The sequence below is a fragment of the Protopterus annectens genome, chromosome 2.part2, assembly GCF_019279795.1.
Source record: "Protopterus annectens isolate FY-2018-M chromosome 2.part2, PAN1.0, whole genome shotgun sequence".
Classification (NCBI taxonomy): domain Eukaryota; kingdom Metazoa; phylum Chordata; order Ceratodontiformes; family Protopteridae; genus Protopterus; species Protopterus annectens.
The window spans coordinates 487,711,272-487,730,645 of NC_056730.1; the positions used below are offsets into that span (position 1 = coordinate 487,711,272).

The 19,374-nt window shown below is 39.5% G+C and overlaps 1 protein-coding gene across 2 annotated transcripts in view; it reads left to right on the plus strand.

Annotated features, from left to right (window-relative positions):
• Window positions 1-19,374, plus strand: part of EXOC6B (exocyst complex component 6B) — a 5,967,963-nt gene that overhangs the window by 92,485 nt on the left and 5,856,104 nt on the right. The gene's annotated exons all lie outside the window — the stretch shown is intronic.

The following is a 19,374-nucleotide window of genomic DNA, read 5'->3' on the forward strand; positions in this document are numbered from 1 at the left end:
TTCTGTATCTGGATGACTGGCTCTTGACCGCCCCCACCAGGCATCTACTTATTCAGACCAGGGACGCTACCATACAACTTTCTATAAATTGGAAAAAATATGCCTTATTGCCTTCTCAATCTGTGAATTTTTTAGGCACAGAGTTAGACACAGTAAACATGTTGGCTCTTCTTCCTGTAGAAAGAGCACAGAATCTGGTTCTTCAAATTCAGCGTTGTCTTCCCTTACGAAAGGTCAGGGCTAAGTCCATTCTGCACCTTGTAGGAACCGTGACTTCCACCATTTTACTAGTACTGCTAGCCAGACTACACATGAGGATTCTTGAGTGGCTGCTGTCGTCCCAGTGGTCCTTTCTGCACCTACCATTATCTCATCACATACTGCTGACAGACTCTTGCAAGAAGGACCTCATTTGGTGGACTCTACCCAATCAGTTAACCACGGGCACTTCATTTGTTCCTCGCCAACCCATTCCCACTGTGACCACGGATGCCTCACAGGGTGGGGGGGGCATTATCTAGACAGGACTGTCGAAGGCACATGGCAAGATCATGAGGCTCATTTGCTTATCAGTGTTGTAGAGATGAGGGCGGTGCTTCTTGCGTTGCAAGCACTTTACGACCTTCTGCCTCTGGGGACGATTGCAATACAGTCAGACAACATGTCGGTAGTATGGTATATCAGCAAACGGGGTGGAACCAGATCATACCTACTGTCGAGAGGCCATTCAAGTGTGGAAATGGGCAATATCTTTCCAGCGTTTTCTGGTGGCAGCGCACATTCCAGGGACAACCAACATGATAGCCGACAAGCTCAGTGGGGCAGTCTTGATGCCTCACGAGTGGTCTTTGAAACAGGAAATAGCGGAGCAGATTTTCCACAAATGGGGACAGCCTTGCTGCGATCTCTTTGCCAGCCCGATCAACGCCAAATGTAGCTGCTATTTCTCCCTCATCCCGCCTCTGGGGGAATCACCCAGAGACGCTCTTGTTCACGGTTGGCCCTTGGGTCTCCTTTAAGCTTTTCCTCCCTTTTCTCTCATACCCAAGGTTATTCAGAAAGCGAAACGACTAGGAAGCAAACTGATCCTCATTGCTCCTTACTGGCCTCGTCGGGTATGGTTTCTCTTTCTTGGGCCTCTTCTCCTAAACGATCCTTAGATTCTGGACCCAGTACCAGATCTCTTGACACACATGTCAGGCTTGCTTCATCCTGCTTTACACACCCTCAATTTGACATCTTGGCTGCTCCAGTTCCATCCCTAGTCAGGCTTCACAACTTCTCACCCTCTGTGACTCGTATACTAACATCCTCTCATAAACCCTCCACTTGGAGACTATATATTCCAGCAAATGGAGGTGATTCTCTGTTTGGGCTGAGAAAAAGAATGTTGACCCTTATACCGCCTCCATTCCGGTGGTTTTGGAGTTCCTGTCTGAGCTTTTCCACCAGGGATCTGCAGCTGCCACTATCAGGGTTCAATTGGCAGCGATTTTCTAATTTTCATCTAGGCATACAAGACTCTAATCTGATGTCACACAGGCTGTGCAAAACCTTCCTCAAAGGTGCCACTTTATTAAGACCCCCATTTCAAGAACCTGTTGCTTCATGGGATTTAAATTTTGTGCTATCCAAATTGACGTACCCACCCTTTGAGCTCTCTCATTCATCTCCTTTGAAATTTTTGTCTTGGAAGACTTTGTTTTTCGTGGTTGTCATATCTGCCAGACGGGTGTCAGTTGCAAGCATTATCTGTATAAAAAAAAAAAAAAAAAAAAAAAAAAAAACCCTTATCTGTTTTTTCACAAATACAGGGTATCTCTTCGTACTAATTCTTCCTTTGTCCCCAAGGTCTGTTCCCATAACACTTTGAAACAATCCATAGAACTTCCAGTGTTCTTTCCAAACCACTCCAACGCAGCAGAATACAGGTTTCATCAGTTGGATGTCCAAAGGCAGTTACGTTTTTATTTGCACAGGACGATGGAATTTAGGAAATCAGATCAATTTATTTCCTTCTCCGAATTCAGGTCAGGTTTACCAGTGTCTAAAGTGACTCTCAAATTGGATTTCTAGCTGTACAGCTTACATTTACACTTCTGAGGGTAGACCTTTTACCTTTCAAAATCAAGGCTCATTCTACTAGATCTCAGTCTACCTCTGCAGCCTTTCAGGCCAGGGTTCCACTTGATAATATTTGTGCATCAGCACCTTGGGCTACCCCTCACACATTTATTACTCATTACAAATTGGATCTAACCTCCAGGGGTAGAGCATCCTTTGGTTCCACAGTACTCGGGAGTGTTTTTCCTTGTGCCACCCAAGAATAAGGTGCTAAGGGATGCTGTCTCATATGTATGAATGAAGGCGAGATAGGACTACAGAACATAAAGAAGTTATGTACTCACCATAATGTTCCATGTTTGTAGTGCATTTCGCCCTTCATTCTTACGAACCCACCCTCCTACCCCCATCTTGGAAGTACCTGGAGACGGATAAAAGATTATATTTCACTGGAGACCTTTTATTATGGGCTTCTATCTGTATTTTGTTCTTATGTCTATTAGTTTTAGTTAGCAGCAAAGAAGATCTGGGGAGTGTACTGGTGCACCATGGGATACCTACCTAGCCATGAGCCAACTAGAAGTCTTCCAGCTTGTAAGCAGGCAGAGTCAGAGCCGAGGATTGGCTCCGATCCCATATGCAAGAATGAAGGGCGAGATGGACTACAAACATGGAATGTTATGGTGAGTACATAACTTTTTTTTTTTTTTTTTTCTTCTGATGAAGCCATTCTTTTGTTGATTTGGATGTATGCTTGGGGTCGTTGTCGTGTTGAAAGGTGAAATTCCTCTTCATCTTCAGCTTTTTAGCAGACTCCTGAAGGTTTTGGGCCAAATGTGACTGGTATTTGGAACTGTTCATAATTCCCTCCACCTTGACTAAAGCCCCAGTTCCAGCTGAAGAAAACCAATCCCAAAGCATGATACTGCCACCACCTTTTGGAATTGTGGCCAAAAAGTTCAACCTTGGTCTCATCAGAGCATAACACATTTCCCACATGCTTTTGGGAGACTTAATGTATTGTTTTGCAAATTTTATCTGTATCTGGTTGTCTTTCTGTGTAAGAAAAGGCTTCCATCTTGCAACCCTACCCCATATTCCAGACATATGGAGAATACAGGAGATTGTTGTCACATGTAGTACACAACCAGTACTTGCCAGAAATTCCTGCAGCTCCTTCAGTGTTGCTGTAGGCCTCCCTGACTAGTTAGTCTTTTCATCAATTTTGGAGGGACGTCCAGTTCTTTGCAAAGTCACTGTTGTCCCATATTTTCTCCACTTTTTGATGACTCTTCACTGTGTTCCATGGTATATCCAATGCTGTGGAAATTTTTTGTTCCCTTCTGACTGCCTTTCAATAATGAGATTCCTTTGATGCATTGTAAGCTCTCTGCAAACCATGGCTTTTGCTGTAGCAGGCAACAGAGTAAATGTCAGGAAAATTCTTCTAGGACAGCTGAATTTTATTTGGGGTTAATCAGTCTTTCTAATAGATGGCAGGTGTGTACCCAAAAAGACTGAATGCTATAATTAAATCGAAAGGTGCTTCAACAAAGTATTAGTTTAAGGGTGTGCACAGTTATGCAACCAACTTATTGTACATTTTTTTTAATGTTTTATATTTTTTCCCCTAACAGATTTGTTTTTCAATCGAATTGTACAGGTTATAAGTCACATTAAAGGTGGGAAACGTTTTGAAAAGATTTATTGTGGTCTCGTTTTTTTTATTACAAAAACCTGGCATTTTAACAGGGGTTAAAGCACTTTTTATATCCACTATATGCAATAGATGGGAACAGCTTTTTATCATAATAGTTATGCTATTCATATTATCTTGGAACATAAATGGGTGTACAGGGACAGACCAAAAGGAAAGAATATTGAATTTTATTAAGAAATGCTGAGTGGAAATAATGCTACAGGAGACACATTTGGAAAGAAATGAGCATGTGAATTTGACAAGGGAAAGGCTAGATATTCAGCAGAATAACAGGGACAAAAAAGGAGAGTAATTATATTAATTGCCTGAGGTGCTCCAATAGTGATAGAAGATGGAAAAAGACAGTAGTGGTAAATTTGTGGTAGTAGGGCTATTGGCAAGGGAGGAGGATTATGCTGGCATGTATTCATGCTCAACCAAAAACTGCGGTTATGGAGCTTAAGAAATTTTGGGACAAATAATCAGCTTTCAGCAGGGAATATTACTTATAGGCCGAGACTGGAACTTGATTTGCATTAGTGAGGATGTAGAATGGAGGTCTAGAAGGGAAAATGTACAAAAGAGGGTAGATTCTGAAGAAATTTATGAAAATATTTGGTATGGAAGATGTGAATTTAGTAGTAGGAACTCTTGACAATATACATATTATTTTTCCAAAGTACAGTAGCTGGGCTAGAGTAGACAAAAATTCTGTTGCACAGGAACATTTACATTTAATTAAAAGCTTTGACACATTCAGTAGTTTTTATTGGTACATGATCTAAAAATTTTAAGATAAAAATGTAGGGTAACAAAGTAAAATGAGAGACTGGTGCTTTCCCACATACCTATTAAACAGAGTAGACTCTAAGGAATGGGTACTGGAAATTGTTTGAGAATTATTAGGGAAGACAGAAATATCTTCAGTAGTTACATCTAGTGAGTGGGATAAAATAAAAATGGAGTTTAAAAACAGGGTAGAAATAAGAGAAGGAGATCTTAAGAAGGAATTGGAATCGGGATGATAAAGGTAATGCTGAATACTGTGAATCTCACAAGAACGGGTGCAACTGCAGAATGCTGAAGAGAAAATAGGGGAGTATCTGGATAGTGTGCATTATTTTAGAAAGATTGTTAATCATTTTTGATTATAACTGTAGAACTGAAAAACTTTTAGCACAGTGACTTAGACAAGAGAAAGTAGAAAGGATTGCCACCAAGCATAGGGAACCTATAACAAGAAAAATAACCAGAGATCCTGAAGAGGTATTAAAGATGTTTCCGAAGTTTTATGAAAACTTGTATAAAGCAGAGAAATGTGGAAATCCTGAAAGAGCACAAATGAGAATTATGCCAAGGTTAGAGGTAGATGAAGCTCAACTACTATCAGGATGGGGTAAAATGGTGATAAATAATCAATCTCTATGAAAGTCTGCAGGAACATATGATATTCCTGTGGAAGTTGGGAGGAAAGAAAGTGATAAAGATCTAGAAGATTTTTTTAACAGTAGGAGGAGAAGCACCAACATGTTGGAAGAAAGTAGTGGTGTCTTTAATACCCAAGGAAGGTAAAGACCCGTCAGCGCTTTGTATAGACCCATTTCAATTTTAAACTATGATTTATAAAGTGTTTGCTTATACTAGTGGCAAGAATGGCAAAAGTGTTGCCAAAATTGATATGGATCACTGTTGATTTGTGGAGGGGAGACAAACATTTGACATTAATAGAACAATGATGATACAGAGGGAAGCAGTATGTAAGAAAACACCACTGTTGGTGGACTTCAGTGCAGAGAAAGCTTTTGACAGAATAAGTTGGAATTTTATGAGTAGGGCAATGGAAGTATTTGCATTCCCTGATGCAATACTAAGGTTAATTAGGAGGATATATGAGGGATCGGAGGCAAGAATTAAAGTTGGAGGGTTCTTGTTTGATAAGTTGTGTTTGAGTAGAGGAATCAGACAAGGGTGCAATCTTCCTCTTTATTTGCTTTGTATTTTGAGCCATTTTCAAGGAAAATAAGGGACTGGGAAATTGGTATGCTAATCAAGAAAAGTTAGCTTTATTTGCAGATGATATTTTGAATCTGATAAATCCAGAAGGTAATATATCATTGTTGTGGAACATTTTGAGACTGTGTCAATTCTTTTCAGGGTAAGAAATTAATGAAGATAAAACAAAGGCTATAGCCGTTAGTTATGTACTCGCACACAGATTAGTTCAGCAATACTCTAATTATGGGGACATTTTAAGTTGAAATATTTTGAGTATGGATTAAAAAAAGGATTATATTATAGTGCTAAGGATGTGTGGGAAGAGACTAAACAGAAATGGAATGTAAGATACCGGCATTAAATTTGTTTTAGTCCTTTTAGTTTATGTACAGGTCAGGTATATTTTTATCAACCAGAGGAGAACTTGTGGACAGTAATAAAGAGTTGAAGAAATTTATCAGGGAGGGAAAGAGTTAAGTGGGATAAGTTGATCCTTTCACTAGAAAAAGGTGTTTTAAGATTACCTGACTTGAAGGGATATTTTAGAGCTTCACATTTAAGGTTCATATGCAGAACACAAGCAGAAGGTTATAACTCAGTGGAAAAGGATAATGAAGGTGAGGGGGGAGTTCAGAAAATAGTGTGTGATTTGGATGCAGATCCTTAGAGAATATAATAGCAACCATACATAGTGTTCAAAGTAGCAGAAAGTGTTCTACGAATTAAGCCAACAGGAGAATGGAGAAAAGATACTTTGGCAGTAGGAATGACAGCAAGGAGTAGTACAGAAAAATAGCAAGAGGGGGGTGGAATGTACTGGAGAGAGCTGAATAAGGAGCCAATGTATTGGGAGCAAATAACTAGAAAGGGAAAGGCAATGGAGTGGGATGAGACCAGGAAGATGTTTGGACTGCAGGCTAGAGACTGCTTTCCCTGCGATGGATTGATATCAAAGTATAGCCAAAGAGAGAAAGGAAAATCTTAATTGACGTACCTGCTCTGGTGGAGTTTTTATTTGAATCTAGAATATAAGTTGTTAAAAAGGGAATAATCAATAGGGCATGTAAAGTATTGCATGATAACTATAAGAATCCATTAGAGGAGGTTAGATAAGATTGGGAAGAGAATCTGGAAAAGCAATTTACAGTAGAACAAATGGAGGACATGTGGATGGCTATCAAATATGCAATAAAAATCCGTAATGTTTAGGATCTTTGTTTTGGAAATGTTTGCATAGGTGTTTTTATACCCCATTCAGACTTCAAAGAATTTTCCTCAGGTAGATAGCAAATGTGAGAGGTGTGATGAGAAAGAAGGTTACTGAGAACATATGTTTTGGGAGTGTAATGAGTTGGCAGGTTTTTAAAATTCTCTTGCAGCGTACCCTATCAGAAATATTGGGTGAGCTAATGGCCGTAACTACGGAAATGATTTTTTGAGGTGGGACACAGGATGTGAATTGCCTAGACATAGTAAGGCCTTAAGTTTGTCTGTTGGCTGCTAGAAAAGTAATTAGCTAGAAAAGTAATTACTGGAAAATGGAAATCAAAGTCTAAACCAACTGTATTTGTCATAGTGAATATTATAAAATAGTTAAAAGAACTGGAAGGAGGGATCTTTAGAAATGGGAAGGAGCAAATTACATAGAAATAAATGGGTACTGTGGGAACAATACATGCAGAATAATGTTCAGTAGAAGTGATGTTTGAGGGAAGGCAGTAATTATGTCTGACTATAAAGAAAGAAAAGACATGATATATAATGTATGCAAATAGGAAAAAAATGTTAGAATGGTTTTCTATTGATGTATGGTTGCCTATGCCTTAAGTGATAATTTAATAAAAATGTTTAAAAAAATAGCTTATATATAGTTGCACATCAGTAAAAACTGTTCAAGAAAAAAGACATTTGAAGGTTTTGTTATACTTTCCAATTTTACCTACCCCTCCTTTAAGGCCAGCTCTGAATATTATCTCCTAGAGACTTCCTCCCATCAATGACTGCTGCATTTTAATAAAAAAAAAATCCCCAAGATTCATAACTATTTACAACCCTGCCCCATTTGACTTCCTCAGAACTTTATGGCATTACCTTATCCTTCCAGTTTAATAGTAAGGCAGCATGCAACTAAACATTCTGTCCTAGAATTAGACCCTCATTATTATTTAGGTGTGTTCACTGCATGAAGTTTGAAATGACCGTAGTTTTATTAAGTACAATTAAAATAGACTTGGCGCTTTCACCCAGTATGCTAAGGCATCATCGGCGTCAAATTCAAACACTAAAATTACTTCCTATATACTAAGTACATACATCATTTCCTGTCTGGTTTGGTTTTGAAAACAGTTTTTCTTTAAAAACAATGTTAAAACATTCCACATAACATAACATCTAAAACTTTTCTTAAGTTCCCAAAAGTTTTTTTGTTTTTTATAAAGCCGCAGTGGTACAGCGGTAGCATTGTTGCCTCACACCAAGAGGTTCTCCTGTTCGATTCTCAGCTGGAGTGCCTTTTATGTGGAAGTCTGCATGTCCTCCCCGCGGTCGAGTGGCCTCCGAAAGATGCTTGAATGGGCGTGCCTTTGCTGAAGGTTTGGCGTCGGGCTGGCAACTCGGCACCATAAAAATCTGCTGCCAATCATTAGTGGACCGGAGTTCCGCTGTGGCGACCCCTAACCGGGAAAAGCCGAAAAGAAAAACAAACATCAGCCAGGATACAACTGTAGCAATTGTGATGGTAACAACATGTATTTAAATATTTTTTGCTCTGTTTCAAAATACATGCTATTGAGATGCTGTCATTAATCCCCAGTTTATTCTTGGCATTCAAACATAATTGCCATCCTGCTTCTTTTATTTGTAAATCTAAATCCAGGTCACTACCCCTTCCTTCAATGAATACTCTTAACACAAAAAATATTAACTTTTTGAAGTTAATGCATTCATTGCTGTGCATATACAGGGCACTGCTCAGCTTCTGTTTCTTAATGTCCCGGTTATGCTCTGCTATCCTCTCTCTCAAATATCTTGTGGTCTTGCCCACATAAAAGGCTGAGCATGAGAGACACGTAGCCGCATAAACTAAAAAATTATATTAACGTGTTAAATGCAAGTATAACCAATGATTGATTATTGTAACTCTCAACAAATTCAGTAAACAATGTTTTTAAAAATATGGAGAAGTTTGTGGCATACAGTGTTAAGCGGAAGCATAACAAACTACAAAGGGGTAAAACAGATTATTCCCAACATAAAGTGTACCCTAAGCCCCCACATACACATATGAACAGTATACACTCTAGTGATAGAGATGATATGATTGAGTGTGTTAATAATCATAATAATGAGGTGAATGATATTCAATATGAGGAGAATGGTTATTTTTTTATTTTTTTTTTTTTAGAGCACCCACCCCCCATTGAGACGATTCGAATGTCTGAGGAATCAGCAGCGATTTCCCCAACAGGATGGCTCCTATCTGGAAGCATCCAGAGGACGTTCTTCCAGAGGGAGACAGTGGGGGAGGGGGAGAATGAGAGGGAAAGCAGTGTATTAATTACTGAAAGCAGTGTATTAATTACTGAATATAGCAGCATAAGTATTGATGGCTTGAATAATGGTATGCAGGAATATGTTACAAATTATTTTAATGGAGTAATATACAGTTTGTGATTTTCACATCAAAAAAGAACATGTAACATTATTAAGAAAAGGCTTCAGGTTTGTTCCTGATTATAAGACGGATATATAAAAAATATTAACTAACTTGAGATTGTTTACAAGGCAGCTCAGTTTTTAATTATTTTTTACTAATAAAGATGTGAATGCTGTGACTGAGTTGAACAATGGTTTGAGTGAGATGGGAACTACAATTTTGAAGCGAAGGAGCACCATTATACCTCCTAATAATCCCATAGTACACATGTTTGAACATCTATCTGAAATTAAATTTCAACACATTTTAAAAACCAGTAACTTGACATGCTAATTTAACTAAGGAAGAAAAACAAGTTTTGAAAGAACTGTCTAGGAATAGAAACTACAGTGTGTTGAAGCCTGATAAGGGAGGGGGTAGTTATCATGAAGCACATAATTACACATGCAAAATGTATGAACTGTTGAATGATTAAAACACCTATGAAAGAGCATCAGTAATTGAAGTGAACAGAGCATATGCTAAAATTGATATGTTGTTGTTTGATGCCTTCTGTCAAGATTCTATAGCAGCTGCTGAATTTGAGTATCTTAGGGTAGAAAATCCCATTATTCCATCGATATTTGGGATACCTAAGATGCATAAAAATCAGACAGAGACCTCCCATTCAAGCCGATAGTGCCAACTAGGGGCACAAAAACAGAACCCCTAGCAGCCTTCACTGATTATTATTCAAAACCAGTTTTGAATACAAAAACCCATGTGCTAAGAGATTCATGGCATTGCTTAGAACTGCTGAGAACGGCAAATCTTGATCAAGATTATTTGTTTGTTACTGTGGATGTGATCAACCTATTTTCAGTAATACCACATAAAATAGGAGTTTTATTCGGATTGCTTACCACAGGATGGTGTTATGCAGCAGTTTAGAGTGAATCTGTTGGAGGATTTAATGGAAACAGTATTAAAAAATTTTCTGTGGTTTGAAGGAGAGTATTTCAGGCAGATTTCAGGTGTGGCAATGGGTGTTAAATGTGCATTGGGTGTTTGCCAACCTGGTATTAATAGAATGGGAAAAAAGATGTGTTCCCATCCCATTTTATGTCCAAGATCTTAACATACCATAGGTTTCTGGATGACATACTTATTCTATGGAAGGGAAATGAGGAAGAGGTGATTGATTTTATTGAATATATAAATGCAACCACAGGATTTTTGAGATTCACATACAGGGTGCATAGGCATGAAATGGATTTTTTGGATATATTATTGAGCAAAGATGTTAATACTGGTAAGCTGTCCTCAAATATTTTTAGAAAGAAGACATATGTAAATACACTTCTCCACTTTGACAGTTGTCACCCTTACTACCAGCTGAAAAGCATAAAAAAGGACAAATGGTTAGACTTTTGAGGCTGGTGAGTGATAGGAAATTTAATGAAGCAATGGCATCCCTAATTGGGATGTTTAAGGAGAGAGGGTACCCTATTCATATGTTGTCAACACGAAAAGAGGTGACAAAAATAGGGCCACTAGATTTGTTCCCATTTTAAAAGGAGGCAAAAGTGGAGGCAGTAACACACAATAAGGAAAGCCTGGTCATGATGTTATGTTAATACAATACAACAAAGATGCAACACTGTTAAGGACAAAACTGTGTTAATTATGGGAAGAAATTTTTGATAATGTTGTAAAAGAAACTAGGTAGGGGACCAAAAATAGTATACAGTACAGGAAAATTATAAAAGAAATGGAGAAAAATAAAGAGCGAGTGCAGCATACAGATCAAAAATGCACAAATATGGTACATGTAGATCATGTAGGTTTATTCATGATGGTCTCTACGTGGAAATTATAACCGCTGACAGAAATTTGCCATGCCTTGGTGTATGTAACTGTAACACAAAATTTGTGGTTTGTGGCTGTGTCTCATGCCCAGCCTTGTATGTGGGCAAGACCACAAGACATTTGAGAGAGAGTATAGCAGAGCATAACTGGGACATTAAGAAACAGAAGCTGAGTAATGCCCTGTATATGCACAGTAATGAATACATTAACTTCAAAAAGTTTATATTTTTTGTGTTAGAGTATTCATTGAAGAAAGGGGTGATGACCCAGATTTAGGTTTACAAATAAAATAAACAGAGTGGCAATTATGTTTGAATGCCAAGAATAAACTGGGGATTAATGTCAACATCTCAGTAGCATGTATTTTGAAACACAGAGCAAAAAATATTTAACTATATATTGTTACCATCACAGTTGCTACAGTTGCATCCTGGCTGAAGTTCCTAAAAGGTTTTTTGTTTTTTAAGAAAAGTTTTCAGTATGTTATATGGAATGTTTTTAACCTTGTTTTTTAAAGAAAAATTGTTTTCAAAGCAAAACAGACAGGAAATTATGTATGTACTTTATATACTTAGTCATTATATAGGAAGTCATTTTAGTGTTTGAATTTGACTCTGATGATGCCTTAGCATACTGGGTGAAAGCGCCAAGTCTATTTTAATTGTATTCAATAAAACTTTGATCATTTCGAATTTCATGCGGTGGTTTTACTTTCTGAGAAAGATAAAGATGGTCAGAAGTTCCTTATAAGGGATGCCAGCAACAACCTGCTAACCAGTATACAGAACATCAAAGGCAGATGGAAGGAATACTTCAGCAGCTTCTGAATGAAGAAGACCCCATAGAAGATTTACTTCCCAAATACAGCCTACAATGAAAGAAGAGGAGGAGCCTACCCTAAACTAAGAACAGCACTAACAAAAATCAAGTCAGGAAAAGCAGCAGGCTTAGAGCAGATATGATGGGTGAGATATGGGAGGAATGGCTCCTGAGGATTCTCATAGCAGTATGGGAAGAAAGGAACCTCCCCAGATGACTGGAAAACATGGGCCAAATGTCTGAACCTGCGGTTCCTCTTGTACTGAGCAGGATTACTATCACAACAGCACATCAGTAGGGTAAAACTAACCTGTCTCATGACCGTCTAATCCCACCTCACGTTCCCTGTTAGTGGGTGAACAATCCAACGCTTGGTGCGTTCTGCTTCATAAGGATAGGAAGCGCCAACATCGAAGGATCAAAAAGCAACACTGCTATGAACACTTGGCCGCTACAAATGTGGTAACTTTTCTGACACCTCCTGCTTAAAACTCAAAAAGCCACTAGTGCCATTGTACAAGAAGAGTGGAGACATCCACAACCATGGCAGTACAGAGGTATCAAACTGCTGTCACACTGCATGAACGTTCTGGAGAGGGTGATTTGATAGAGTAGTAGAAAGTAAGATGGGGAATGTACAGTTTGGATTAGGATGCACCACAACGGTCCCAATCTTTGCAGTGAGACAGTTGAGAAGAAGCTAGAGATGAGGAGGGAGTCCAACTAGATATTCCTAAACTTGGAGAAAGCATATGACAAGGTCCTAAGAAAGATGATTTGGGCAGGCCTGCTGTGGTTCGGAGTCCCAGAAACATTGATGGAATTAATGCAGGCTATGTGTAATGACCAGCAAAAACAACCACAGAGGTTCCAAACACGGCAGTTACGATCTTTGCTTTGTTTTGTCACTTTATTCTAAATAAATATAAACTGGTAAGCGCTTTCACGGATACAAACTCCGCTTCATCAGACGATATTAGACACATTGTAACAGATGACTATTTTTAGACAACTTTATTAGTTGCTGCTTTAATAAATGCTGCTACTTATTTGTATATAATTTGTTTTATGTATATATAGGGATTGTGTTTTTAAAGCTGTAATAGTCTTAGAGTTTTTAACATTGTGGATGTGAGCTGCTTTTCAACTGTCAGCACTAAGCAAGTCTAATTTGCACTACAGCATGTACTTGATGCACACTGACCTTTCCCTTCCTTCTAGACTTGAACTTGATTGGCTGCTGTAACATTTAAATAGTCATCTGTTACAATGTGTCTAATATGGTCTGATGAAGTGGAGTTTGTATCCATGAAAGCGCTTACCAGTTTATATTTTTTAGAATAAAGAAGTAACAAAACAAAGCAAAGATTGTAATTGCCGTGTTTGGAACCTCTGTGGTTGTTTTTGCTGCTATAATTCTTTTCCTTTGTGATTCCTTTATCAGAAACGAGGTCTCTTTTGCATCTCATATGTGTAAGGACCCATTGACTCCAGTACAATAACAGTTTATAGATTAGTACTAGGCTAACTGCCCGTGTGGGCCATTTTAAACTTGGTTACCCCAAATGAGAATCAAATCCTGTACCTTGTGTTTGTAAGGTAAATACCTTAACCATTATGCCAACGGTGTTCAGTCTCATAGAGTGTTTCCCAGAGGGAGTGGGTGTGCACCAGGGTTCAGCTTTGCACCCACTGCTGTTCAAACTGGTGATTGATTACATCAGCAAACCGGTTGGGGGGGCAGATCAATAAAGTTAACGTATGCAAGTGATATGGCATTACAAGTAGACTCTGAGCAAGACCTTCAGCAAAGGCTTGGGGAATAGAATGCCAAACTGAAGGCACATGGGATGAAACTGAGTATGGAGAAGACGGTAGTAATGGCAGCAAGTGGAGGAAGTCAGGACAAGCTGAGAGTTGAGATAGAAGGGAAAAAGTGGAACAGTTTAACAGCTTCACATATCTGGGAGAGGTGATTGAGGTGAAAGGAGGTTTGAATGAGGAGGTTAACACTAGACTCAGAGGACCTGTAGCCAACTGGCACGGAGTGTCTGTTGTATGAGAGAAGACTGCTAAAGAAGCTGAAAAGTAAGGTGTACAAAACAGTGGTATGACCAGTCCTACTCTGTGGTACAGAAACCTGGGCAGTGAAGGCAGTAAAGGCAGAGCAGTTGAGGAAACGAGGTGATGGGGGTAAAGTGCCTGAGATGGGTGGTAGGGTACACATTGTGAGACAGACGAAGGAATGACTACATCCGAGCTGAATTGAAAGTAAGCTCCAGTTGCAGAGAGGGTCAAAGAGAACAAATACAGTGGTGGTTTGGGCACATGTGCAAAAATGCAGAAGACAACTGATGAAAGGTCTGGGACAGACCAAAGAAGGCAAGAAGAAACTACGGCATCCAGCAAAGAGGTGGATGGACTGTGTGAGAGAGACCTGCTACAGTCAGGCATGACTGTCGGAGGGTAGCAGAGTGGCATTGATTAAAGAGAGATGCCAACAGCTGACATGACAACCCGACCCTGTGTCAAAAATAAGGAAGAAGCTGGTTGACTATTTGTATGTACATGTCACCATCCCAGTTCCTTCACCAAATGCAACACTGCAATGATCCGTGCAAGAGATGCCACTACATCAGTCTGCATGTTGAAGTCTCACACAAAAGCCACCCTTTTCTGAGTCTGTATCCCTTCTAAGATATTGCAGTAGAGAATCTGAATGCTGTTTGAGATGTAAATGTTGCTAGTCCAAATTTCCTTATGATTTTTTCCTCCTCTGATAAATTCTCACCAAGGAGTTAGGGGAAGCATCAGTGGCTGAGAGAGCCAGCCTTACCAGAAATGGAGGCAGGGAGGATTGGCATTCTTATTCTGGGAGAGGGTGCACGTTTGTGCACACCTGTGCTCTCTATCTCTTGTGGAGGCTGGTGTTACATTGATAGCACGGTCTGTATGAGGGGTAGAGAGTTGGTTGAGTCACATGCTGAGTTGTGGACAATACTCCGGGACCCGTTACACATCACTCCCTTGGGCAGTATGAACATGTATGGGTGCAGCAGATAGGTCTGAAAGCAGCAGTGTCACTCTGTCCCAGAATCTACCCACTAGCTTTGCACGTGGATCAGAGCAAGTCTGGGATGGCAGGGTGGGTTCAGTACACCTGATGGGTCTGTAGATGGTTAGCTGCAGAGATCAAAAATTAAAAAAATGGCTTGGGCATCATCTGAATTCCCTTCAAAGTCATTAATTTCAGGAAAAGATGAAGGGGATTATGGTGACTCTCTCATACCCCACCCTGTGACCCCATTTCCAAGGATATTTTGGAGCTAGTTAGGAGGAAGACAGATGAATGTTCCAACACACCAAGATCTCCTAAAAGGCCTTTCCAGGAGGGATTCGGGTCTTCCCTCCCAACTTCAAAGGTGATGTCCCTGGCAGACAGAATGCTACCTTGAGCATTTGGGAGACCAGGAAGGACACTGTGAAAGTCTCATTCTGAAAAGACCAGATCAGATTGTCTAACTTCCCAAGGCTGAGATATCTTGGAGAAGTCTCCTATGATTGATAACATTGTGGAGATGCAGCACCAAAGAGGGGAAACTCCTCTCCAGTATCTGTCAATCTCCCCAACATAATCTGTGGCTCTTTATCACTTTGGGTGTTTATGTACTTAATATATTACATTGTGGTGCTTAATTACCTAGTTGATATGTCGTGGCTCCATTTGAAATTTGGCAGATGAAATGGCTGAAAAGCTGGAGCATTGCTGCAGAACCAGCAAGAAATCAAATCCTCTCTGTGCACCTCGTACGTAATGCAGCATGTAGAGCAGTGACTGTAGGTTTCACTTATAAAATCACTTTTGCTGTGCCCCATAGAATTCACTAGCACCTTCAAGATGTCATTCTTAAATGTCTCTTTAATGGTGCTGGTGTTTTTCAAACAAACTTTCAAAGAGAGTAAGGTGGGTGGAAAGACCCTCCTTGCTGTTAGACTTCAGCCACCTCAAAGAACCTCTGTCAAGGATCAAAGGAATCTTTGGCAAATGTGATTCCAAAGAATTGGCCAGCAGCTGAGGTGCAGGCAGTCTAGAAATGATAAAGGTTACTGTGATGCCTTTCAGTAAGAGCACTCCCACAGAGGTATAGATGATTAACAGATGTATGGGGTTTCTTGATTACCCATTCAGTGGTCAGCTTCAGCAGAACTCCTTAGGACTTGACCAGCCATCTTCTTCTGGTGGCATTTGGACCATTTGTTCCTCCACTGTGGCTGACATCATGCTGGACAGATGGGTAAGGGATGTAATATCCAGCAACTACATTATACCCTTCCATACACCCCTCATCTGCCCTCCTTTCCTTTTCAAGACATGTAACTACATCAGAAGTAACCACAGAAAGAGAGGCAAACATCATGCTGGTTAAAAGAACAATTTGAGGTCCCACCAGACATCCGAGAGAGTCTGGATTCTATTCAGGATTGTTTTTAATCATGAGGAAAACAAAGTATGTCGGACTCTTCATGGATTTAAGCATTTTGAACCATTTCATATTCAAGGGCTCCTTTGTGGGCGATCTCAGTGCAGAAAGCACACTTTTGCTTGGCAGGTGGAAACTGGATATGTTCTCTGCACCTTCAGGGTGTGAGCGCGTGTGTGCAAAATTGCCAAGGAGTCCATAAGGTTCTTGTACTTATGGGAAGCAGTCACTTTCAGTTTTGCACCCTGCCATTTGCACTCACCACAGCCCCTAGCGTCTGCAAAATGCACAGCAGAAGTTGCAGGCCATTAAGTGCTACAGTGAGCCAAGATACTTTCCTACCTTGGTTGACTAATGTTTGGCAACAGATACAATGGAAGAACTTAATTTGATGAGGGGGGTCTGTACTTCAGACCCTTCCGATCCTTTGTCATCATAGTCAACCTGGCAAAGTTGTAATTGTAGCCACTACATCAGTGTATTGGGTGCATTTTGGATACAGTTAATTTGAAGGTGAACCTTTCTGTTAGGCTTGAAGTAGTGACAGGAACCAGCTGTAATAAGATGATAAATCTTCATGTATTCAACTCCAGGTATGCTAACAAAAGGAGAGAGTATGTGCTACATTCTATGAATATTAACAGGTAGGCACGTCTTTATTTACACAGAACTAAGGGCATAAAGATAGTTGCAATTTTTAATTTCCTTTGCTGCTGATAAACTAAGCAGGAGGGTGTCAAAAATTGCTCTCTGAAAATGGTTGACAGCGAGTGGCAAATGTTTTTCATCAGAAATATGGGTAGATTGGCTAAATAGACATTAGGTTGATTAGACAGATGTCTAACACCTTTTTTTAATAGAAGGTGTAATGGGTGTGAGAGAGACATGGCTATAACTTGGTCCTCCTTGCATACATTCTCTGGGCATTACAAGTAGGATGCCACTTTGAGGAAACGGCCTTCCTTTAGGGCCACCATTTTTAAAAGTTTTGTTGAGGATAGCCACTCAGCAAGTTAAGCTAGGGGCTATGTCCTAGCTGTTGAAGAGGATGGAAGAGATCATCCTAGATGCAATGTATTTACCATAATGATTGAGCTAGAGCTTTATCACTCCTCTTCAACACACCTGCTTACCATTCCCAGTTGATAAGAAGGATGTTTTGGAGGATTTGTCTTTTTTTTTATTTTTTTCCTCGTATATCTTGAAAAAGATCTGAAACTGTCTCAAAATGTTCCACAAAACAGAAATATTCTTTTCCGGATTTATCAAGTTCAAAATGATATCTTCAAATAAGGTTATTTTTTCTTGATTACAGTACCAGTTATACCCTTGAATTTCCTTGTCTCATTTTCTTTGCCTACAAATTCCTAAGTATACAGCAAATAGCAAAGGGGAAAGAGGACACACCTGTCTAGTTCCTTTGTTCAAATGCAGCTTGTCAGAGAGGAACCTTCTGACATTGTTTCTTGATTCTGATCCTTTGTATATCTTCCTATTATGAGGTGTTATCTGATGTAGAATGCACACCATTTTAGAAGGTATAATTGACTGCCAGGGTGTGAACAAGACTGTGTAAATGAAGTAATGGTGGTGGGGGAGTGAAGCAGGCTACTGTTGGAGCTGAATTGTTAACATTCATCCTTCAACAGTCAGTATTGTTGACACTAGAAACAGTTGAGATATACTAAGTATATAGAAGATTGGTACACTAAACACCAAAATATGTAACAGCTGGAAGCAACCAGTAATGACAATTACTCTAAGAATGTATGATCTTTATAGAACAGTGCTACGGAAACATGAAAAGTGGTAGGGAACCACTACCCCCAAAAAAATGCCAAGTTCCCAGGTAGGTCTCTGTAGTCATTTATTCACTGTTTTGTGATAATAATAGTAAATAAAGCACATCTGTAATACCTATGGCAGTCTTTTGGGTGCAGAAAGTAGCAGTACAAATTCTTTTGAGAAAATACATTTCTCTCCAAGCAAATGTAACAGCACCTCGGGGACCTGTGCTTTCTTTAGTTTTTAGGTCCTCAGTCTTTTTAATTTCTCCAAATCTTTTGGGGTTCTAATACTAAGATGGGAATGGACCCCATTCCCCAAGTCAAAGTACGATTAAAGTTCATGAAATTAGTATTATTTCAGTGTTTGCTGTCAACCAAAAGTGCTCTTTGCAGCACCTGCAATGTACCCAGTAATGACTCCTGCAATTTTGTATGGGGTTAAATGGATTGGTAACGTATCTAAATACAATTCTAGATTATTTTTTTATAAGACCTGTTGCTCCTTCTACTGTTGGAACTGTCTCTGTATCTTTCTTCTACATTGCTCTCATTTCTGCCTGCAGATCCTGATATTTTATGACTTTGTGTGTCTGTCTGTACGCAATACACTGTAGTCACTTGGTGTGGTGATTTCAGTGATCAGTGCTTATTTTCTATTCTTTTCATGGACCATTATATCCGGTTTTCTAGCATCTATCTTTTGAACCGTTGGTAATGGGTGATCCCATGTGATATAAATGTCATCATTTTTTTATGATGCTTTGTGGCTCATGTTTCCAGTATTTTTCAGCCACTTCAATACCATAATGTTTGCACAATTCCCAGTGCAACAGTCTTGCCACATTATTATGCCTTTCAGTATACAGCCCTTCTGCCATTAGTATGTCACAACCAGCAATGAGGTGTGTGACCGTTTCCAATTCAGTTTTTATAAAACCTACATTTGTCCATTTCTCCCACATATTCAATGGACTTTGTAAACCAGTGTGTATGTAGCCCACTATCTTGGGCCGCCAATATTAACCT